The 25585-nt window shown below is 42.6% G+C and overlaps 1 protein-coding gene across 1 annotated transcript in view; it reads left to right on the top strand.

Moving 5' to 3' along the window:
- Positions 1 to 17018: 17018 nt before the first annotated feature.
- The window catches only part of LOC126259803 (uncharacterized), a 77745-nt gene continuing 69178 nt past the window's right edge, over positions 17019 to 25585 (top strand). The window contains exon 1 of the mRNA XM_049956831.1: positions 17019 to 17174. The gene's annotated coding sequence lies outside the window, so the exon portion shown is untranslated. The remainder of the gene's footprint in view (positions 17175 to 25585) is intronic.

Raw genomic sequence — 25585 nt, forward strand, 5'->3', positions numbered from 1 at the left:
CTTGCTTAGTGTTAGGTAATAATTACTTTTCGATATCTAGATAACTCCATTTATTATGTCCCTCCAACAGTCCCCTCCACTGTATTACTGTCACCTTCGTATGGGGTAACTATAAGCCATGGGTCAGGTCCTTCGGACCTGCCCCTAAAGTTGCTATCTGGTGGAAGGAAGAAGGAAGGAAGGAAGGAAGATTTGGTTTAACGTCCCGTCGACAGCGAAGTCATTACAGACAGAGCAAACCCTCGGAATGTGGCAAGACTTAGGAAGGAAGTCGGCCGTGCCCTGTCGAAGGAACCATCGCTGCATTTGTTTGCAGCGATTTAAGGGAATCGCGGGAAACCTAAATGTGGATGGCTGGATGCTGGTTTGAACCGTCGTCCTCCCGAATGTGAGTCGAGTGTACCAACAATTGAGCCACATCACATACGCTGTAACGGTCATGAGCGTTAGTTAGTTACCTTTGAACGTGATGAACTGAATTTAGTCAAGAATGCCTTTAAGATGACATAGACGCCATTATCAACATCTCACTTAGTTTGAATGAGATCGTGTAATAGGGCTACGGGAAGCTGAATGTTCCTTTTGCCATAATGCAGAAAGACTAGGCAGGAATGTAGCTACTATTGAAACGACCCCATAGAAAAAATTATGAATTACTGTGCTGGTAAACCTCTTACGTTATTTGATTTTCAAACAGCTGAGCAAAACTGGACGTACTCAGACAGTTCTCTCTTTACTTATTCTGATCATCACTAAACTCACACACAATATTTTTTAGCGCTACGCAATCTGACTTTCAATAATCCCTACAAAAGAATGGCTCTGACTAACAATAATCTATACCTTTCATGAATCACTTACCTCACAAAAACCTTCGTTACTCGAACTAGTGCAATACAGCTAGCGCCAATACTGCCAGCTATATAAAAGATTCTAACTACTGAAGGCACTAACTACTGATAAGCACAGTTAGCAAATGAAAGATTTTGATAGAGAACAAACAATGTATTTACCTTAATAATGTTCAAAAGTCATCATATATCTATCAATTCATGACATCCATCTTTACAAATTTCCTTTTTCTGGCGGACACGCGTCCAGGTCGTCCGCTTATATTAACCTCTCAGAACTCTGGCATCTCTCTCTCCACATCCACCACTGTTGTCGGCTCACCTCCAACTGTGCAACGCTACGCGCTGTTCACATCCAACTGCCCAACACTACAATAGCGAATATTCCAACAATGCCAACCAGCCACAGACTGCACACAGCACAGTCAGTGATTTTCATACAGAGCGCTAACGTGGCGTTACTAACATAAAAACCTAAACAGCCTACTTACACTATATATGATTGCTGGCAGCGGTGGTCACGGGAATGTACGGTTGCAAGAAGACGGCTCCGGACGCCCACGAGGCACTACCGAAGGGAACACCATCGTGTTCGGCGTATGGCTCTGGCGTATCGAACCTCATCTGCTTCAACGGTCTGAGCAGAAATTGTCACCACAGTGACAGAACGAAATGGCACAAATCGGTTACTTCAATGACAGACCCGAGCCAGAGGACCTGTAGCATGCATTACACTAATCAAAAACCACCACCATTTGCGACTTCAGCGGTGTCAAGCGAGAGCTCATTGGGGGACAGGGTGTAGACATGTTGTGTTTTCTGTTGAAAGCTGGTTCTGCCTCGGTTCCAGTGATGGCCGTGTGTTGATTAGCAGGAGGCCAGTTGAGGGCCTGCAACCAACCTGTCTGCGTCTTAGACATACTGCACCTACACCTGGAGTTGTGGTCTGAAATGCGATTTCGTATGACAGCAGGAGCACTTTCGTGGTTATTCCGCGCATTGTCTGTAAATTTGTACGTCAGTCTTGCGATTCGACCTGTTATGCTGCCACTCATGGGCAGCATTCCAGGGGGTGTTTTCCAATAGGATAATGCTGACCCACATACCGCTGTTGTAGCCCAACGTGCTCTACAGAGCGCCGACGTGTTGTCTTGGCATGCTCGATCACCAGATCTTCTCCAATCTAGGACATATAGGACATCATCGGACGATTACTGCAGCGTCATCCACAAACAGGATTAACATCCCTGTATTGTCCGACCACATGCAACAGGCATGGAACTCCATCCCACAAACTGACATCATGCACTTGTACAACATAATGCATGCACCTGTGAATGCTTGCATGCATAATTCTGACGGTTTCACCGGTTGGTAATGCACCAGCATTTCACATTTGCAGTGGCTTATCTCGCGGTTACATTAACCTGTGATCTTGCAATGTTAATTACTTACATATGATACCTAGCAAACATATTCCCGAAATTTCATTACTCTATATTAATTATCTTTTGGTACCGCGATTTTCTATCAGTCGGTATATGTTGTATTACACCTTTCCCCATTCCCTTTATCTCTGTCTATAACAGCCCCCCTGCTTCCCAGGATTTGCGAAATTACTAGTTGACAATGACCGTGAATTATGAATTTTGATCCGCGTCGGGATAAGGCATCCGAATCCGAAGTAAATAATGATTATTCCGCGGGAAACAGGAGACGTTATAACATGATCGTTATTGAATGAGTAATTTCATTCAATAACGATCGGTAAATGAAATAATGGAAATAATTTGGAAATAAATTTTGCCAGTGGAAATTTTGCCGAAAGAAATGATTAAGTTGTAAAAGCAATTAAAAAATCGGTCGCCAGCTCAACTGATGAGCGACAGTACTGTTAAGTACGTGAATAATTGTGTCAACAATAAAGTTTACCTGTTTGTAGCGCAGCAGGTGGAACGGGAACTTTTACGTAAGTGCTGTGCCAGGCTCAGTAGGCATATAAAACAATCTCATAACAATGTAACTACACTTAAACATTAATGGTAAACTTTCAATAAGTATTTTATAATTATATTGTTCATAATTTGTCAGCTAAGTGCAATGCTGACAACACACATAATTATCTATCAAGATTTTGAATAATGGACTGTCATTCTGTCTTTAAAATTAGGTACTTTGCACAGTTTAATCTACTGATAATTAAATATATTGCCAATACTTGATTAACTATGTTTTGAATGATAATAATTCATTAATTGGTGATTTGCCAGGTGGAATAAGCTTTACAGTTTCATGAAATATCCTGAACTAACTTCACCTAAATATGCATTGAAATAAATCTTAATAATCAAATTTATTACTTCGATCTATTATTACGTTGCTACGGTTGGCGTAAGCTTATTAAATGCAACAATTAACTACGATAACCAGTCTGAAATTTACTCTTCACCGTCTATGCAAATAATTTGATAATTATCATATTTTCTCCTGATAATGGCGTGACACACTAGGTTCAATAAGGTAAGGACCGGAAGGAACCTACTTGGTGTTATTGTCGGGTGGAATATAACTGCAACACTTCGATTATAAAGTGCTTGTTATAATTGTTCAACTTAAGAGAAAAGCAGTCACTGGCAAGCCTTCTACAATTTTATCCTACGAAAATTACTTAGCTCTTACTTCCCTCGTTGTCGGTGGATCGACGGAAGTCCACGGCAGCGACACAACGTGGCAGCGGGCTGTTACTGTTGCGACTTGGGCCCACAGTGCGCTTCACATTTAAGTCCTCGTTTCTTCAGCACTATGCCCATTAATCCATAATAACTTACCCGGCCATGCTTCCAGATATGCCGACCATTACTTTCCCGTCGTACTTAGATCCACACACTAGCCGTTAGATGTAACACAGCTAGGACTAGCAGCACTCGACTGTACGTCTTACTCCGAGCACGGCGTCACTGCAACTACCCGCTGGCGCGCTCCCGCGCACAGCGGCACGACAAAACAATCTCTCTGACTTCAACGTTAACTAAATATGCCCTGACTTGCCAGTGTTAAATATTACATAATTTAAACATAGTATTTACAATACATATTTACACTAACAATACATCGTATACAAACAGTTTCATGTGTTAAGTAAGCGAAAAAATTCATAGCAAGGACTGCGTTGTAGCGTCACATGCCCACCCCTCCCCTCCCTGCGCACCATAATACTCTTCTGACATCGCACCCTGTGAGTTCCTCCTCTTTCCCTCAGATGAAGATAACATTGCGTGAGAGGCTAGCTCCCAGATTCTAACAAGGAGACCAAATGGCAATTGTTCAAAATGGTTCAAATGGCTCTGAGCACTATGGGACTTAACATCTGTGGTCATCAGTCCCCTAGAATTCAGAACTACTTAAACCTAACTAACCTAATGACATCACACACATCCATGCCCGAGGCAGGATTCGAACCTGCGACCGTAGCAGTCGCGCGGTTCCCGGCTGCGCGCCTAGAACCGCTAGACCACCGCGGCCGGCATGGCAATTGTATTTTTGTATTTTTTATATTTATTGTACATGAAGTTCAGAACTCAAAATTCAATCATCAAAAGCAGTTTGTTTACCACTCTCAAAAATTATCCAGAAAATCGACTTTGAAGTTTTCCGACAGTTGATTTTTCTCGACAAACTGTGTGGCAGAATACTGTCCTACCATGTGTGGTGCGAGTGTTGTTCCCAGCCCTGACGAATTTTAAACAAAGATCTATGTTCCACGAAAATTTTCCTGATGCGTGAAATACGTAAGGACAAAAAAGAAATTAATTTGCGTTTTTTAAATTTAAACATCTTTCATAAAAGATCACTAATTAAGAATTTATATTTGCAACAAAAATTGGATTATCGAAGGCGGTATTAATCTCTCATAAAAATAGCAATTACATATCTCGTCATTAGCACATTTAATGAATCTTATATTTAAATGACGTAGGTATTCAAACTGAACGAAAAAAAAAAACAAAAAAAAAAAAAAAAAACCAGCGAAACGAGAATCGAACCAGCGATTACCAACCTCTAGCGCTACTGATTTTATTCCATCTTTATGTATCTTAAACTCAAACTTAAAAATTTGCGTTCTACCACACAGGCATGAGGCCTGTCGAGAAAATCGACTTTGCTTTAGCATATTAACGACAGTCGAAAAACTTCAAAGTCGATTTGCTCGAGAATTTTTGAGAGTTGTATCGTATTGTTTTGGGAGATTAATGTTTAAGCTCTTAACTTCACGTACCATAAATACGGAGTGTCCCACACAAAAATGATACACCTAACGCCCGGGATTCAAATAAAAATGAACTAACTAAAAAGAATAGATAATAGTAACGTAAAAAAGACATATTGTTACCTGTCTATAAGAGATACTGGAAGTGGTGGCCATGGGCATCCAGGCATCGCTGATCTTAGACGATGACTTGACCAGCAACACGGTGTAATTCTACAGATGTGATGTTAATGTTTCTAGTAATATTCCGTTTTAAGATCGTCTATTGTGCAAGGATTGTCAGCACACACTTTGCTTTTTAATGTGCCCAAGAAATAAGAGTCTACATCTACATCTACATCCATACTCAGCAAGCCACATGTTGGTGTGTAGCGGAGGGTAGCTTGAGTACCTCTATCGGTTCTCCTTTCTGTTCCAGTCTCGTATTGTTCGTGGAAAGAAAGATTGTCGGTATGCCTTTGTGTGAGCTCTAATCTCTCTGATTTTATCCTCATGGTCTCTTCGCGAGATATACGTAGGAGGGAGCAATATACTGCTTGACTCCTCGGTGAAGGTATGTTCTCGAAACTTCAACAAAAGCCCTTACCAAGCTACTGAGCGTCTCTCCTGCAGAGTCTTCCACTGGAGTTTATCTATCATCTCCGTAACGCTTTCGCGATTACTAAATGATCCTGTAACGAAGCGCGCTGCTCTCCGTTGGATCTTCTCTATCTCTTCTATCAACCCTATCTGGTACGGATCCCACACCGGTGAGCAGTATTCAAGCTGTGGGCGAACAAGTGTACTGTAACCTACTTCCTTTGTTTTCGGATTGCATTTCCTTAGGATTCTTCCAATGAATCTCCGTCTGGCATCTGCTTTACCGACAATTAATTTTATATGGTCATTCCAATTTAAATTACTCCTAATGCCTATTCCCAGATAATTTATGGAATTACCTGCTTCCAGTTGCTGACCTGCTATATTGTAGCTAAATGATAAAGGATCTTTCTTTCTATGTATTCGCAGCACATTACACTTGTCTACATTGAGATTCAATTACCATTCCCTGCACCATGCGTCAATTCGTTGCAGATCCTCCTGTATATCAGTACAATTTTCCATTGTTACAACCTCTCGATATACTACAGCATCATCCGCAAAAAGCTTCAATGAACTTCCGATGTTATCCACAAAGTCATTTATATATACTGTGAATAGCAACGGTCCTTTGGGGCCAGAGGTCTCTACTGATAAGTCTGTCTTGAGGAAACATGTTGGTGATGCGAGCCATACTTTAGTTGGGTGTGTGAGCGGTAGCCCCATCTTGTTGGACTACTGCATACAGCTTCTCTGGAATCTGTTAATTGTACATAGAAAAAGTCATAGATCTCTTGATATCTGGCGCTGTTTAAGATGTAATTGAAAAATATGGGCCCAATAATGCGCATGCAGGACAGCGCACGTCAAACAGCTCTGAGTAGAGAAGTTCTTCATGTAGAATATGTGGATTGTCCTGCGGCCAGTATCTATAATTCTGGGAGTTTAGATGACCTGACGAATAAAACCAAGCCTCATCCGACGTGAAGTAAAGCAAAGGGTCCAAGTAACGGTAACCCATTGATATTGACAACCAGTTACAATAGTGAACTCTTTTTTCCTGATCCTCAAATTTCAGCTCTTGCACTACACTCACACGATAGGATTTTAATTACATTCTTTTTTAGTACACGATGACACTGTGTACGAGATATACCAACGCGCTGCGATGAACTCCTTATCGACTTGTGGGGACTTCTCGTAATGTCCAAGAAAATTTGTCTAGAGTTTCAGGGCCTGATTATCGGTCGCCCATTCTTTTACACATTCTGAACGGATCCTACAGCCCTCCGTTCCTTGTACAGATCTTGAATAGTGCTCGTCGTGCGGAGTCTCCTGCCAGGATACTTCGGTTGAAACACCTCTTTACATTTCTTGATGAAAACTGTCTTCATGTAACATTGTACAATATCAATTTGCTGTTCTAATGCAAACGGCCCCATTTCTGTAACAACTCAACAATACGAGATTCTTACAACAACAGCAACATTCACCTTTCCGATAAAATGCAGTGTAGACAACTTTCGAGACAGCGTTGCCACTTCACAAGCAAGTCGACTGGAGATAATTATCCGTTATGTGAGGCATACTTGGAATGTTAAAGTATTCGTGGGGCCACTTGCAGCCGAAAAGCTATCAGTTTTACTGTTCTGAAGCCGCACTATCAGCTGACTACCATGTTACCTCAGGACCGACCCATACAGGCTGACCATCAAACGCAGAATCACCCAGAACCACAGCTCGCTCACGCTTTTGAAACCTCACTGCAACCCACACCAAAATGTATAACGTACTAGTACTTAAAATACAGAAAATGGACCACTATCCGAAAAATAATCAAGTTACAAATTTGACGTATGGCTTAAATAAAAGTTCATTTTCATCGAGTTCCATTAAGACCAAACACATTATTCTATGTATATTAGTGCAAGTATAATTAATTAAAATATGAATTCTGCGCATGTACCCTCACGTCAAATAACATAGAAATAGTTGTTAAAACATGTAAAACAGTAAAATTGGCCAGCTCAATAGTTGCGTGCACTAGCTGTATGTTGTTGAGAAAATACCATATGACGACAACCATGTTGTGCATGTTTTACTTTATTGAGGAGGTGAAATTTTATATTTGACGGAAGTCTTTTGGCCATATTTTAAAGTACATCTGCTACAACACGTAATCCAGTTGTCTATGTTTCCTTCTGAAGATGTTTTTATAGACTTTGAAACCATGGTAAAGTGGTTCTATCAAACCCTCCAATTTGCAACTAATTGGCAGTTTACTATTTTTACAAGAAAATTTCAATAACTTTGGGCGGCTAATAGATCGCCAAAATATATGTTACATTACACCCTTCCCCCTCACCTCCCACCTCCCTCCCCCTTCACCCCTTTCCCCTACCCACTGTCCCCTCTCTCCACAGCCCTGTATTTTCCTGAAATGGCGCCCTGTGACTTCCTCCTCTTTCCCTCGGATGAAGAAAGCATTGTGTGAGGGGCATTTCCACAATACAGATGATGTTATTTACGAGGTGGGACGTGCTTAAACAGCAAAAATGCAGACACCTAGATCCAAGGTCTCCGCCAAATAAGCCATCGTTGGGAAAAATCTGACACATTGAAGAGATGAGTATGTAGAAAAAGTCAAACACCGCATCAGGTTTCACGATCACAGCATTTTTTTTCTTTGTGGCGGTAATTAAAACTTAATGACTATCACTTGTACATAGTAGAACCGATTTCTTGTGCCTCGCTCAGTCTCAAGTGCAGTATTGAAAGGAAGAGATGCGTCTATGATACGCTATCAGATCATGTGATGCTTACGTCACACGGTTCATTCACTCATCGTGTTCCGAATATCTCATCAAGAAGAAGGAATCTCCAGGAATGTGAAACGAGCCATAATATAGGCCTACATTAACAAAAGACAAGGAAATCACTGAAACTTCAGCTGTATCTTGTAGTAACAGGAAGCTATAACTGTACATCGTAATGTTATTCATTCTTACGACAGCTATTTCTAATCAAGTAGATTAAGTAGAAAATTGAAGTTCGTTGAAATTTATGCAAGAGGGGGCAAAATTCTAAAATTTCCCTTTTTTTTAAAAGTGATTTTGTGAGTTTCAAGAAGTGTCGAACCCCAAGCTCTAATTCTGACAAAAAGCACACAAAACTAATTTATCTCAAACGATTGATAATTTTCCACTTAGTTCTTTTAAGACAGATTCCTTGTTGCCTACCCGACATCTACATCTACATTTACGTGATTACTCTGCTATTCCGAATAAAGTGCCTGGAAGAGGGTTCAATGAACCACCTTCAACCTATCTCCCTACCGTTCCACTCTCGAACGGCGCGCGGGAAAAACGAGCATTTAAATTTTTCTGTGCAAGCCCTGATTTCTCTTATTTTATCGTGATGATCATTTCTCCCTGTGTAGGTGGGTGCCATCAGAATGATTTCGCAATCGGAGGAGAAAACTGGTGATTGAAATTTCATGAGAAGGTCCAGTCGCAATGAAAAAGGCCTTTGTTTTTTTAATGATTGCCACTCCAATTCACGTGTCATATCTCTGGCACTGTGGCACTATCTCCCCTACTTCGCGATAATACAAAACGAGCTGCCCTTCTTTGTACTTTTCCGATGTCAGCCGTCAGTTCCATCTGATGCGGATCCCACACCGCACAGCAGTACTCCAGAATAGGGCGGATAAGCATGGTGTAAGCAGTCTCTTTAATAGACCTGTTGCACCTTCTAAGTGTTCGGCCAATGAATTGCAGTCTTTGGTTTGCTCTACCTACAATATTATCTATGCGATCGTTCCAATGTAGGTTATTTGTAATTGTATTCCCTAAGTATTTAGTTGAATTTACAGCTCTCAGATTTGTGTGACTTATCGCGTAGTCGAAATTTAACGGATTTCTTTTAGTACTCATGTGAATAACTTCGTACTTTTCTTTATTCAGGGTCAATTGCCACTTTTTGCACCATACAGATATCTTATCTAAATCATTTTGCAAGTCGTTTTGATCACCTGATGACTTTACAAGATGGTGGATGACAGCATCATCTGCAAACAATCTGAGACGGCTACTCAGATTGTCTCCTATGTCGTTAATATAGATCAGGAACAATAGAGGGCCTATAACACTTCCTTGGGGGACGCCGGATATTACTTCTGTTTTACTCGATGACTTTCCGTCTATTACTACGAGCTGTGACCTTTCTGACAGGAGCCGGCCGCGGTGGTCTCGCGGTTCTAGGCGCGCAGTCCGGAGCCGTGCGACTGCTACGGTCGCAGGTTCGAATCCTGCCTCGGGCATGGATATGTGTGATGTCCTTAGGTTAGTTAGGTTTAAGTAGTTCTAAGTTCTAGGGGACTGATGACCACAGCAGTTGAGTCCCATAGTGCTCAGAGCCATTTTTTTTTTCTGACAGGAAATCACGAATCCAGCCGCACAACTGAGGCGATAATCCGTAGGCACGCAGTTTGATTAGAAGACGCTAGTGAGGAACAGTGTCGAAAGCCTTCTGGAAATCTAAAAATATGGATTCAATTAGACATCCCCTGTCGATAGCACTTATTACTTCATGAGTATAAAGAGCTAGTTGTGTTTCACAAGAACGGTATTTTCTGAATCCGTGTTGACTATATGTCAATAAATCGTTTTCTTCGAGGTACTTCATAATGTTCGGATACCGTATATGTTATAAAACCCTACTGCAAATCGACGTTAGTGTTAGAGGCCTGTAATTCAGCGGATTACTCCTACTTCCATTTTTGGGTATTGGTATATGCATATTTCAATAGTGTATGCAATCTTTTGATATTCAACAGTCCAAAAATTATGCCATCATACAGTTACATCCGGGTAACTAAAAACTTATGAAGTATAGGTAGAAAACACTCACCAAAAATGGTGTTGACATTGAATTTATGAGATCTGGAATATAAAAATTAAGAATGAGTGTGGAAACGCTGTTAGATATAAACAAAAGTTCCGTATTAATGTACAACGAAGTGGAGGAACAGAGAATAAACCTCAAAAACCCCTTATTCAACTTTGATGACTTCCTATAGCTGTTTGTCTGCTTACGGAACTTCACATCTGATCACTTTGGTGGATTTATTGGTTTACTTCCATGCTTTCTGTTTTTAATGGTGACTGGTATACCTAAAACTGATTAAAATGTGTTTTGAAAGTCATATTTTTTGAATCGTTTGGAACAATCCAGGAGCAGGATTCGACTGGATGAATGTAGGAATGCCCGCAAAACCACCCTCAAGTTGTCTGGTTGAACTGTCTTTTAACAGCGTAGGACTCATCCGAGGCAGTCCTCTGGTCTTCAGTTGGTCCAAGTGTTGTGCATTCATGCCAAATATACTGCGGAAATGGTTATTCTGTGAATGCATTCGGCGCTGTGTTTGACGGCATAGAATTTAAAGTGGGCCCAATCCGTGTAGAGGACGTCTTGAAACCTGCCCAGTTTCCCGTGAACAGCATGACAGCCCTAAAATTCAAAGATATGTAGGAAGTGAGTGCTAATGTCACAGTTTTTCCTGTCGGGATCAGCGGTGTTAAACCTGCAGCTCGGTAGAGTCGCTGATAATCAGTGCTACAAATGTGCGAATTTCCGTAATGAATGTAAACGCCTGTACCTAGATACAAGGAGGGGGCGAGTATCCCCTCTCGCCCCCCTCCCACTATCATCTTCCTCCCCACCTGGTGAGAAGCTATGGATGGAAAGCTGCTAATCTGAAAAAAAAAGTCTGCTGCTTTCTCAGTTATAGTATATACAATTACTGTTTATCTGCTACTGGTAGCTTAATTTTCTTTGATTACAGTGGTGTTTTTCAAAGAAAATTAGACCTATTTTTAGTTCCATACAGATAGCAGAAATCTTCAGTCTGTGAAACTAGAGTCTGGAACCGCGAGACCGCTACGGTCGCAGGTTCGAATCCTGCCTCGGGCATGGATGTGTGTGATGTCCTTAGGTTAGTTAGGTTTAACTAGTTCTAAGTTCTAGGGGACTAATAACCTCAGCAGTTGAGTCCCATAGTGCTCAGAGCCGTTTTTTTTGTGAAACTAGATATTCAAATAATTTTGTAGAGTGTTTGATGAGGTATGGTTTTAGTTTCCTTTTGAAGCGGTTGGGATTCCCGATTTCCTGCTTCACCTTATTTTCGCAACAGAGTACATAAGGGGTAAATATAGATTCCACAAAATAGGTTAGGTCCGTATTTAAAATCAGAGAGCTAGGCAAATAACTGACTTTGTGTGGAGTGCACACAAGGATGTTTTAGACTCTGTGACTCTCTATCCAGTCAAGATAACGGTATCTGTAGGAGCCCTAGTGTCAGATCCACGGAAATGTTATCCACAGGGGAGATTATTAAAATCCTAGTGATCAGCTGCCAAAATCGGAGTATAGGGCCAGAGGTTGAAGCGCTCCTAAAAAGCAGTGGATCTCACGCAACACTAGATTCAGAAACCTGGTTAAATCCCAAAATTGATACCCGTGAGGTTTCTGAGACAATATAAACATATATCGAAAGGATAGGCTACTGGGAAATGGAGGCTGCATATTTCTCACATTACACAAGAAACTCAGAATTTTTTTCGGAAACAATCTTTACCAAGGTAAAGTTCCGTGTTCTGGCCCTAGACGGGTCATCGGACCCGAACGATCACCCTGCCTATAGTGTCAGTGGATGTGGTGTGTAGGGGCAAGTGGTGAGCACACCGCTCTCCCGGCCGTTATCGGGTGTCTTGACCTAATCGTTCAAGTAGCTCCTAAGCTGGCCTCACGAGGCTGAGCGGACCCTGTATCATTCCTCCCACTGAGGGAAAATCCCTGGCAGTACCAGTAATCGAACCTGGGCCCTCTACATGGCAAGCAGTAACGCTGACCACTCATCTACAGAGGCGGACACTCTATCAACAGTGAAAATCAACTTATAGCTGGTTCCTTCTATTGACTACCAGACTCACGCCCTCCCCCTCCCCCCTCCCCAAGAATGTAACTGAAAATTTTAGAGAGAACTTCAGCTCTGTAGTACCTCGGTTCCTCAACCCTACTGGCATTAATCATGTTACAATCAATTAGAACAGATGCAATTTTAAAAGTGATGGTCGTCTCAGGATATCCTGTGAAACAATATCAAATGCCTTCTCCGAAAACTACCTACTATAGATAGTTCGGAAATGATGGAAATATAATGGATCTAATGGCAACTAACAGACCTGACCCTTTTCATGAGGTCCACTTTGAAACTGGTATTAGTAGCCGTGAGGCAGTAGTAGCGACTATGATTACTATCGCTAACGGCAACTAAAACAAGATTTATGTGTCGAGAAAGCCAGATAAAGAGGCAAAAGTGTAGTATTTCAATAAGAAGCTTCGAACGTTTAGCTCTGGATAGGAGATTGTAGAAGAAATGTGGCTAAATTTTAGAAGAATAATTGCTCAGGCACTGGACAGATATGGACATAACAGAACAGTTTCAAACGTAGGAACTGGATATATGCAACTAGATGTATGAATGTGTGTACATTCCACATCTCCTCCTAAACCACTAGACCGATTTCAACCAGACTTGATACACGTATCACCTACTGTCTGGAAATCATCACCTTAGGGATAAGAACCACGTATCTATCAGAGGGGGTGGGGCTTAGAAACCAGTGTAGCCTTGGACGTGCGACTACCCATACTTTAGAGGTGGTAAGTTCCTAAGGGACCAAACTGCTGAGGTCATCGGTCCCTAGGCTTACACACGACTTAATCTAACTTAAACTAAGGACAACAAACACATCCACGCTGAAGGGAGGACTCGAACCTCCGACGGGGGTAGCCGTGCGAACCGTGTGAAGGCCCTCGTGACCGTGCTGCCACCTCGCGCGATTCATACTTTAGTCTTTCAGTGTTTGAGAACGGGAGCACTTAGAGACTTGAAACAAATTTTACACGTAATTTCTAGCCTCGCGTAATATTTTCCCCTCTGACTACCCCCACCAAACGATAAAAGGAATAAAGTTTATCAGTTACTACATTTTCGCTGTACATGCAGTGCAACTGCCGCATGAAGCACGATGTTTTAATTTATTACTTATTTTACTACTACCTGTATTCGAGACACATTTTGCAAACAGTGTTCACATATACCACTGAATGTACCTACAAAATTGTATCACCGTACGACACAAAGTGCGGGAGATATGACGTCATACACACTGAGATGTGTGAAAAGATGCCGCATCATGCAAGACATTTAAATTTATTACTTAGTTCCTACTAATTCTATTAGTAACAATTTTCGCAGATAGTATGCAGATATGTCACTAAATGTACGCACAAAAATACAGGGTGAAAAGTATTTAAACAGGCAAACTCTGGGAGGTTGTTGGGGTCATCAAAACAAATATTTTTCCCTAATGTCATTTTTTCCTGTGAGGATTATTTAAACCGGTGGAGGCCGTATTATGCTCTTCAGTTGTTAGAGGCCATATTACGATCTTCATTTGCTAGAGGGCGTGTTACGCTCTTCAGTTGTAGGCAACTGCTGTCCACCAGTGCAGTAGTGCATTGTCTCTGTTTACTAATGTAGCGATACACCTGGAGTGAGTACTCCGATATGGTTGGTACGTACTACATAGCGCACCACAACGGACGAGCTACACATCGGGTTTATCAACAACAATATCCTAATCGCCGTATCGCGCATCATATGACCTTTGATGCTGTGTAGCAACGTCTGCGTGAGACCAGGTTATTTAGCAAATTACCTGGACAGGGATGCCGTCGCACGGTAAGAACGCTGCAATTTGAGGAAGCTGTCTTGCAGCATGTGGATCGGGATCCTTCAATCAGCACTAGTGCAAGTGCACGTAACGTGGGGACGAATCAGACGAATGTAAGAAAACTCCTTCGAGAAGAATTGTTACGTTCATTTCACTTACAGCGTGTCCACAACCTGGAACCAGTTGATTATCCACCAAGAGCACAGTTCTCGCGGTGGTACCTGGAAAAGTGTGAAATGCATCCTACATTTCCATCCTCTGTGTTGTTTACCGATGAAGCAACGTTCGGGGGTGATGGAGTCTTCAACACGCCACAGCTACTAGCGCTCATCAAGTGCGGTTCTTCGTTGATGTGTGTGTCGGTGCAGTTGGGGACTGTTTAATTGGGCCGTATCTGCTACCTAGTTGTTGTCTCTTGGTCATAAAAAAATGGCAAAGTGTTTGATGGTTTAATTAATTTGCCGCCAGAGAAGTCTTCCTCTACCATTTTAAATACTCCTCATAGGAAAAAATGACTTTAGGGAAAAATATTTGTTTTGATGTCCCCTACAACCTCCCAGAGTTTGTCGGTTTAAATACTTTTCACCCTGTATATCACTGTACGACATGTATAGTTCAATACATATTACGTCAGATACTATGTAAAAAACTGCCGCATCATGCATGGCGTTTTAATTCGTTACTTGCTCCATACTAAGATTATTCACAACACATTTCACAGAAAGTAGCCACATATACAACTGGGCGTACCTGCAAAATTATATTATTGTACACTAGATAGTTAGGAGATGCGATGTCATGAACATTGAGCTTTGTGAAAATGAAACTGCCGAACGAAATTCGCTACATATACACATGAAATATGCATGGTCCGTGCGGCTCCCCCCTTCGGAGATTCGAGTACTCCCTCGGGCATGGGAGTGTGTGTCGTCCTTATCGTAAGTTAGTTTAAGATAGATTAAATAGTGTGTAAGCCTAGGGACCGATGACCTCAGCAGTTAGGTCCCAAAAGACCTTACCACAAATTTTCAAAAAATTCCCACACTAAAAAAGCTCATCCTAAACTCCTGGGACAATCTACATCTACATCCATACTCCGCAAGCCACCTGACGGTGTGTGGCGGAGGGTACCTTGAGTACCTCTATCGGTTCTCCCTTCTATTCCAGTCTCGTATTGTTCGTGGAAAGAAGGATTGTCGGTATGCCTCTGTGTGGGCTCTAATCTCTCTGATTTTATCCTCATGGTCTCTTCGCGAGATATACGTAGGAGGGAGCAATATACTGCTTCACTCCTCGGTGAAGGTATGTTCTCGAAACTTCAACAAAAGCCCTTACCGGGCTACTGAGCGTCTCTCCTGCAGAGTCTTCCACTGGAGTTTATCTATCATCTCCGTAACACTTTCGCGATTACTAAATGATCCTGTAACGAAGCGCGCTGCTCTCCGTTGGATCTTCTCTATCTCTTCTATCAATGCTATCTGGTACGGATCCCAAACTGCTGAGCAGTATTCAAGCAGTGGGCGAACAAGCGTACTGTAACTTACTTCCTTTGTTTTCGGATTGCATTTCCTTAGGATTCTACCAATGAATCTCAGTCTGGCATTTGCTTTACCGACCATCAACTTTATATGATCATTCCATTTTAAATCACTCCTAATGCGCACTCCCAGATAGTTTATGGAATTAACTGCTTCCAGTTGCTGACCTGCTATATTGTAGCCTAAAGGTCGTACACATATTAGTTACAATCTGGAAAGAAATACTGCAGGGGTAAGAATCATCAGCATCCTATTCGTGTGAGCATGATAGCATGGGGGGAGAAGATGGGAGGAGAAATTGGGCAGGCAGCGAAGGGGAAGGAGGAGATCAGCACAGATAAGAGGAAGGACGAGAAAAACAGAGAGCAGGGAATGGGAGAGAGAGGGTGGATGGGAGAGGAGGAGATGGACAGAGAAAGGAAAGAGGATGAGATGGGCAGAGAGAGGGTAAGGATGAAATAGGCATAGAGAGAGGAAAGGGAGAGAGGAACAGATGGATGGGGGAAGAGGATATGGAATTAGATGGGTGGAGGAGATGGACAGTGTGGGAAGGAGCAGATGGAGAGATGGGGAGAAGCAGATGGAGAGAATGGGAGGAGGAGATTGGCGGAGAGAGGGAAAGCAGCAGATTGCCAGGGAGAGGGGGAATACCGGGGGGGGGGGGCGTAGAAGGAGGAGATGGACAGAGAGAGAGGTTGGAAGGAGAAGATGGACTAATAGAAGACTGGAATAAATACATATTCGGGCAGCGCCGGGTACTCAACTAATAGCCAAAAAAGGAACAGGGACTTCACTCAATATAGGGTCTTCGTTCCGGCTATCAGGACGTCAGAGCCACGTGACAACGTCCCACGTAATGAGTCAAACGCCTTCAGCGACGTGTGGGTGTCGTAATGGTGATCAAAGTCGATGGAGCCATGCACCTGCAGAGCGGCGCGTCGCGACGCGGCGGTCCCAGAATATTCAGGGCGACGTCAGGCCGGCGGTGAGTCACCCGACACCTCCGCGACGCCGCTCGCGCTCGGCCGACGCTTGAAACGGCGCCGCCGCCGCGGCCGTCCTCAGTCGACGCCCGGCAGCCACAGGCTCAGCACAGCGGCTTCCCTTCTCCTGCGCGCCACTCCGCCACACAGCAAAGGTCAGTGGCTCCAACTCACACACACACAGTGGCCGGGGAAGGCGGCTCGCGAAATTTCCTGTCGTCGGCGCTTCCGTTTCTCTGAAGGAAGTCCACTCTCCAGGTGTTGTCGCTGGTGAAGATCTCGATGGTGAATTACCTGCAGCTCAGTAGTGTCCCATGTAGAAGAGTCCGGCCGCACACTGCCTCACAATGTTTAGTGCTCGCGTATTTCTGAGACCGAAAGTCATCTCTAGGGATAAACAGCGCACTTGTAGAGACTCGGCTAGCTCTATTCGTCCATGTAATGTAGACTGTAACACATAACGGCACCTTAGTTCCTGCTGTGTTCTTTGACCGTCGGAAGTTATATGAAACGAACGAACTATGTACGGGCTAATGGAACATCAGAAAAGCTTTTTGTTAGACTCAGGACTTCCTTGCAAGTAGAGCTCAAATATGTTCAAATGGCTCTGAGCACTATGGGACTTAACATCTGTGGTCATCAGTCCCCTAGAACTTAGAACTACTTAAACCTAACTAACCTAAGAACATCACACACATCCATGCCCGAGGCAGGATTCGAACCTGCGACCATAGCGGTCACGCGGTTCCAGACTGAAGCGCCTAGAACCGCACGGCCACACCGGCCGGCTCAAATATGTCGTTTTCAATGTGGCGAATCTGTCAGACGTGAAACTAACCTAGGGAGTACACTAAGAGAGTGTTACATGACCGATACTGCACACGATGTGTGTAAGTGTAGTGATGGACGTCGGCGGAATTTCTGTAGGAATGCTTGCGGCTAACGCTGTTGTGTGCAGTGAAGTAGCCAAGTCAGAACATCGTAGCGACGTACGTGGCATAATTACAGAGGACCAGTGCATGGTGCATGTACTGGCAGTTGACCCGCACCATCAATAAACTTAATGTGTTGTTCATAAACAGGAGGAAGGACTACTTACTGGTCGGTTAAACGACTGTCTATCAGTAACAGGGAACTGTCACAACAGTAAAATTTTTAGGAGTGGTCATCCGGAAGAACTCAAACGTGCGATGCCTACATAAAAGTAGTTGTAGTAAAAGCTAGTTTGAGATTTATTAGAAGAATCCTAAGGAAACGTAATTCACCCACGAAAGAACTAATTTACAAACCCTTTTTCGATAAGTTGTTTAGCAATTTCTTTCGAGATTTTTTTTTTTTGTGCCATTGCAACTCGTCTCTTTTTGTTTGCGAAACAAAATCCTGTAATACGCGTTTGTTTTATGTTTCTGAAATTGCGTTATATGATATATACAGGTGCACATCTACATCTACATGATTATTCTGCAAATAACACTTAAGTCCCTGGCACCTTCGGACTATTTCTCTCCCGTTGCACTAAAACAGCGCGTGATAGAAATGAACACGTAAATCTTCCTGTGCGAGCTCTGATTTATCTTATTTTATTAAGATCATAATTTCTCCGTATGTACGTTTGATGACAGTAAAATACTTACACTTGCAGAGGAGGAAGTTGGTGACTGAAATTTCGTGAAAAGATCTCGCCGCAGTGAAAAACGCATTTGTTTTAATGACTGCCACCCCAACTTGCTTCTCATATTCGCGACATTCTCTCCCCTATTTCGTGATACTACGAAACGGGTTACCCTTCTCTTGGTTTCCTCGATGTCCTCCTTCAATCCTACCTGGTACGGATCCCACACCGCACAGCAGTACTCCATCAAAGAACGGATAAGCGTAGCGTAGGCAGTCTCTTTAGTAGACCGTTGCACGCATATATTTTACAATATTATAGTTTTTCGTTGGTGTTATGTGAGATACAGTTTTTTGCAGCATAAGGTTCGTGAGGTTAAATTACTGTTAGGTTCTAACTACGATTTGTTATCTTATTACTCCACATGTACTACCCTGCGGTTGTACCAGGTGGTTATAATTAATCTTTCCTTATTTCTTACGCTATAACACGGAAACTAATTACCGTACGAGGTACTAATTCAGAATCAATTCAAATGAAACACTTTTAATTTGCTGGTACGGTACATCACACCATTACTGCTGCAAAAGGGGCTCCGTATGGCGCCCATCAGTGTCCAGAAGAGTCTGAAAGCGCAGGATCGCATTCTGCACAGCAGAACAAAGGATGTCCGTAGGTATGCTGGCTACCTCTCTTGATATGCTGCGCTTCAGATCAGCACATGTGTGAATGTTCACTTGGTAAACCCTGTCCTTCAGGTAGCCCCACAACAAGAAATCACAGGGAGTGAGATCAGGTGATCGTGCCGGCCAAGCATTTGGAAACGATCGGCAGATAATTCGATCGTTTATAAATGCGTTTCGAAGAAGGATGTAAATTTCACGAGCGATGTGCGGTGGGGCCCCAACTTGTATAAAAACTGTTGAGTTCAATGCGTCTCTCTCCTGTAGGGAGCGTGTGACATGCTGGCGAAGCACATCGTAGTAAAGCTGGCCAGTCACACTGCCCGTCTTTGGTCCCTGAACGCCACCTTGTTCAAAAACGAATGGGCCAATGATGAAAGTAGCCGAGAAGCCACACCATACGGTGACACGTTAACCGTACAGAGGAACTTCATGCACAGTGACTGGAGGTGAAGATCCACACACTCGGCGATTCTGCGTGTTCAACTCACCCGTCAGAGAAAGATGAGCTACATCTGTCCACAGGATGGTCCAGGGCCAGCCCTCGTCAACTTCAATCCTTGCGAGAAAGTGGAGATCGAAGTCAACACGTCGTTGTGCGTCCTGTGGTGCAAGCTGCTGTACGATATGGATCTTGTGCGGATACCATTTGAGAATGATTTAAAGCATCTTCCGTACAGTGGACCACGGGATCTTCAACTGTCGTGATACACCACGCGCACTGCCTGGCGATCGGGTATTGCGCGCAGTGTGGTCTGCCATAGCAACAGCGATTTCATCAATCACCTGTGGTGCAACCGGTCATCGGCCTCATCCCAGAGCGACGTCCAGTTCTCCAGTTGATTCGAACTTCTTCATCATGCTCTGCACAGCAGGTGGAGAAAGAGGACCTCTGTAATCTTTCAGCCGTCGATATTCTCGAAGTGCAGCTGCAGCATTACTGTTGTTTTGATAACAGAGCTTCAGCAACAATGCCCTGCTCCTTTTGTCCAAGCTCATGTTGACACATCAACAAGTGCACTGCGACTGGTCAGGTGTGTGAGACTATGAACCACGAAGACTGATTATGGCACTTGGTGGCCACAGTTGGAACTGGATCTTGGTGCTGTGACGCATGTAAATCATGACCATATACTCTAGGTATTAATTCTACCAAGTTTGGTACTCGTACAGTAAATAGTTTCCGTGTTATAACAGGTTGAATAGGGAAAGTTTAATTATAACCACCCGATACTTCGTTGGTCTCTGTACACGAGGTTGTCAGATTTTCGGTGCTTTACGAACACATTTTAACTGAACACCTCAGTTTCGCTGTTCACTGCGTGTTGATTGTGCGTTTACTGTATCAGGTTTTCCCAATTTGTCGCTGTGTGTTTTTTTTTCCGTGCTTTATCTGTGTTCGCAAACAAAGCGGCGGAAGGGGCGTGGCACAAAACAAACAGCCAGTTATTTAGCTGTATAGACGGACCACATCTGCAAAAAACAGAAGCAACTAAGGAACGATAGTAAACATAAAAAAATGTTTTCGTGAAAAGATCTCTTTCTCTCTCAGATATGTTTAATACAGGACGTAGAAAAAGATACAAAGCAAAGCGGATCGTTTTGTCACGGGTTCATTTAGTAAACATGAGAATGTGACAGAGATATTTATCAAACTCCAATGGAAGGCGCTGCAAGAGATACGTTGTGTATTACGGATAGAGTTATTTTTAAAATTTCGGGAGCGTAATTTCTAAGACAATGCAGGCTACATATTGCTTCCTCCCGTGTACTTATAGCGAAATCAAGGTTTTGAGAAAATCTGAGGAATTCAAGGTCATACAGAGTGTGACTGTTCAGTTACTGTTCTTTGTAGTGTGATGTAACAAGAGTAACCGTTAAATGTGTGGTTTAATGGCTAAGTGGGAAGCCTCAGATATTAGCTGCAAAGTTCTGTGGTTCTGGAACCACTCGGTTCAAGAATTTTTTTTCTAGTAGTTAAAGTGATGCAAATTCTGAGGGTTTTCCAACTTAATTGTAAAAACACTATATCTTTGTGTCTATAACCGGGTTGATCATTCCAATTCTTTTGAAGAATATGTGGATGAAGTACGTAGACGGCTTCGTCGTGTGTTTTAAGTCGTGGCCTTAAGTATATCCGCTGCATTAGTCTCAAGGCGAGTGCACACCACAAACCGCCACTTACTTTTATGTCCACCTCTGACAGCGCTTTGCGCACGCGAAAAAATCAGTTTCGATTGTGCTTCGAATTCTATTTAATTTGTAAATAATCCTGTAATTGGTAGGGTGACTTGGTTCTTAGGTCGAATAAAGATGAGATTTTGCCTTCTGCGGCAGGATCAGGCATGTAAAGCACCGAGGTTTTCAAACAAAGTTTCTGGTACTTATTAACTTCCTACATATCGTGTGATATTTGAAATGGGAGCTCTCCTTTGGTTCATTAGAGTTCATGCTCCTCTGGTTTATTAGAGTGAAGAACATGCTACTTTTCCATTATTCCATAACTGCCAAATAACGTACAGTTTATGTATCTTAATCTATTAATTTATTCATTAATTATATCGTAATTTCTCGAGAATAAATAGTAAAGGTTATAATAATGCAAATAGTTTATATGAAGAAGGTAGATCCAAGTTGCTGTGTTGAATATTCATTTCGATTCCTTAGTCGCGAATTGCCATTGAAAAGTTATTCGGATAGTAAACCAATAGTTTCCAACGAGGTAGTAGCTGTTTTCCTACATTATCCTTTACAGTGCTCTTAGGTTTCGTTAGGATTTGAAGTAACTTCTCTATCAATATCTATAAAGCGAACTATAAAGGCCGGCCGAAGTGGCCGTGCGGTTCTAGGCGCTACAGTCTGGACCCGCAAGACAGCTACGGTCGCAGGTTCGAATCCTGCCTCGGGCATGGATGTGTGTGATGTCCTTAGGTTAGTTAGGTTTAAGTAGTTCTAAGTTCTAGGGGACTGATGACCTCAGAAGTTGAGTCCGATAGTGCTCAGAGCCATTTTTGGACTATAAAGCACTCACATGATTTAACCAACCATCAATAGTGGTGTCCGTCCTTGCATATAGTTTATTAATTCGGTATTCCACAAATTCGATTTTATACTAGAAATTGTATGACGGCATGAAATTTCTGATAGGAAAAGAGAAAATTAAAAATAAAAAAGTATAAATAGCATCCATTTTGAAGAGAAAAGGTACAGTAAATTGATCAGTTGTTATAGTTAATACTTGTGATTTGCCTTTGTAAGACCGCATTAAATGTCACATCGTTTCATTCAAGAGTTAGACTAAAAAAAGAAAAAAGCAGTCGTGCGGCTCAAATCCGGGTACAACACATAATTTTGGAGACTTATTGCTCATCCTACAAAGTCAAGCCACTTCAGGCACAAGAGGATCAAGATGATAGGATACTTCAGTTCTTTGACAAAGATGAGTGGAGAGTATGTTATCCCATTCATCTCCAGAAGAAACGTAAAGCAATCGACGTTTACAGGAGTTCGTAATTACACAGCCATATTAACTGAGCTACCTCCCATATACCACTCACCAAGAAGTTTGATAGTAGTTTTGGTAGACAAAAGAAGAACATCAGTTGCATGATTAAGGAATGTGCTGCTCTTCTATTGAGTATAGCTTTTCTTTCCATACCAGGAGAACACAGGCGTTTGCGGTCAGTAATTGAAATCAAAAACAGTGTGCTTTAGGGTATGGAAACCACAGCAGTGTCCCTCAGTACCGAAAGAGTAACAACTGACGTTTGAAATTGGTGAGTTCGTTTATGTCCATTGGTGTACTGTGCTTGTTTTTAGTATTTACTTCGTACAAGTGCTGCCTACCAAATATTTGTTCTGGAATATGATTAGAGCGGTAATGGTGAGTCATCCCTTCTTCCCCTACACAATCAAGGAATTACAAACAAGTCACCAATGGCATTTGTAATTCTTTGATAACGATGCCCAGTTTTCTGCTTAAGAGAACAAACTGAAAACACTAGCAGAGGATAAGAATAAAATTAAATTATTGGGTCTGAGAAAAGTCAGAGGACTGTTCAGAGTGAAGGAGTGGTTAATAAGATGGAACCATTAAACTGAGAGAGCGCGCGCTCGTTTCTAGATGTAGCCAACCTAATTTAAGTTCGTCGCTGTTTCTTTAAATCATTTCGGGCAGAAGGCGGTTACTGTTAACAAGACATTAATTATAGGAAAACGAGCAAGAGAAAAGGAGAGGGCGTAGGATGATACAGTTACCTGGACAGTCTTTCAGCTTCACGAGGCGTAACCTATAAATTTAGTTGTAAGTATAGCAGGTGTCGGAGATCCGTGGATGCGCACAGTACATCATAATTGTAGTTCATATGCGACAGGGGAATCCTGCAAAAATATGTTGTCGTCTGCTCGGTAGAAATTATTAAGATTGTACTGCTTTCTGTAGGACTTCGTGATGCTTTCCTGTCATTAACTACATATGAAATTCGGACGGCTTACTGCTAATCCCTTCGGTTTTCAATACCTGTAGTGAAATATTTGTGAATGCCTCGGACGCAGACTTATAGAATATCTGAATGTGCGCTCTTGGTACACTAAAGATACGTACTTCTTATTTTTTCTTCTTCTTAGCGTTCATCCCGTCTACGGAAGGGAAGTCGTGAGCGTCACCTGTTTGTGCACTGTGTAAACTTTGTTCTGTGTGTAGTCGTATTTTAACTGCTTGTGTATCGTTTTTCTGAGGCGAATTGGGAAACAGCCCAGCATTTGCGTAAAAGAGCTAATGGAAAACCACTGAAAAACCGCACTTTGGTTGACTGCACCAGCCATAGTCGCTAATCCGCTGTGCTGATTCGAACGAGATGTGGGAAAGAGCTGTACTAGTTACTCAGAATATTGTTGCGTAATGGATCAAACAGCGATTCACAGCTATCACCAATCAAACTGCTTTTTATTTGCTTTTTACCTTCTCGCGGTTATGTTAGAGGCTGACTTACACTATCTAATCAAAAGTGTTCGCACACCCATTAGTGGACATTAATACGGGATGTGCCCACCCTTTGCCTTTATGACGGCTTGAACTCTACTGGGGATACGTTTAATGAGGTACCTGAGTTTGTATGGAAGAACTGCAGCCCATTCTTTCTCAAGGACCGAAACCGGAGAAGGTAGAGATGTTGGAGGCAGGAGCATGGAGCGAAGTCGAACTCATCCCAAAGGTCCTCCACTGGGTTCTGGTCTGGAATCTGGACAAGTCAGAGCATTTCAGGAATGTTATTGTCGACAAATCATTGCCTCACAGACGCTATTTTGTGGCAAGGTGCACTGTCGTGTTGAAGTAAACAGTTATCGTCTCCGAATTGTTCCTCCATTGTACGCAATGCGGAGTGCTGTAAAATGTTTCCATTTCTGTCCGAATATGGCATTTTCTTAGGCACAGTAACGGGATCACGCCCTGACCACGAAAAACACCCTCATACCGCAACATTACCTCTCCCGTACTCGTTGTTAGCACTAAACATGATGGTAGGTAATATTCTCCAGGCATCTGCTACACCCAAATGCTTCCATCGGATTGCTACAGGGTACAGCGTGGTTCATTGCTCCAAATCACTCGTTCCAAGTCACAGACTGTCCAGTGGCGTCGCTGTTTACGCCACCTCAAGAGTCGCTTAGTACTGACCGCAGAAATGTATGGCGTATGAATTCGGTTGTAATATCCCAGACTGTTATTTCTAATATGAAAGAATAGTGGTGAATTAAGGAAGAATAGCGACAAAGTGGTTAGCACACTGGACTCGTATTCCGAAGAACGGCGCTTCAAATCCAGCCCTGGCCATCCAGGTTGATGTTTTCCGTGATTTCTCTAAATTTCTTAATGAAAATGCTGGGATAGTTCCTTTGAAAGGACACGGCCGGTTTCCTTATCCATCCTTCACTAATCCGAGCTTGTGCTCCGACTATAATGACCACACTGATAACGGAAGTTACACTCTAATCTTTCCTCCTTTTCTATGTGAAAGTATCTGACAAAATATTTTTTAGACTGGGACTCGAACCCGGTCCCTTGCCATTCGTGTGCGACGCACTTACCACCTAGTAGAGCGAGGTGACACAATGATTCATAGTCAGAGAGGACAGAATTCAGAACTCTGCGCGACCATCTAGAATTACATTTTTCGAAGTTTCATAAACATTCCCGGGAAACTCAGCTCGCTCTGTTCCTCCATGAGATCCACAGCGCAGTGGACTACGGCGCTCAGGCTGACGCCGTGTT

Source organism: Schistocerca nitens, chromosome 5 (genome assembly GCF_023898315.1).
Source record: "Schistocerca nitens isolate TAMUIC-IGC-003100 chromosome 5, iqSchNite1.1, whole genome shotgun sequence".
NCBI lineage: Eukaryota > Metazoa > Arthropoda > Insecta > Orthoptera > Acrididae > Schistocerca > Schistocerca nitens.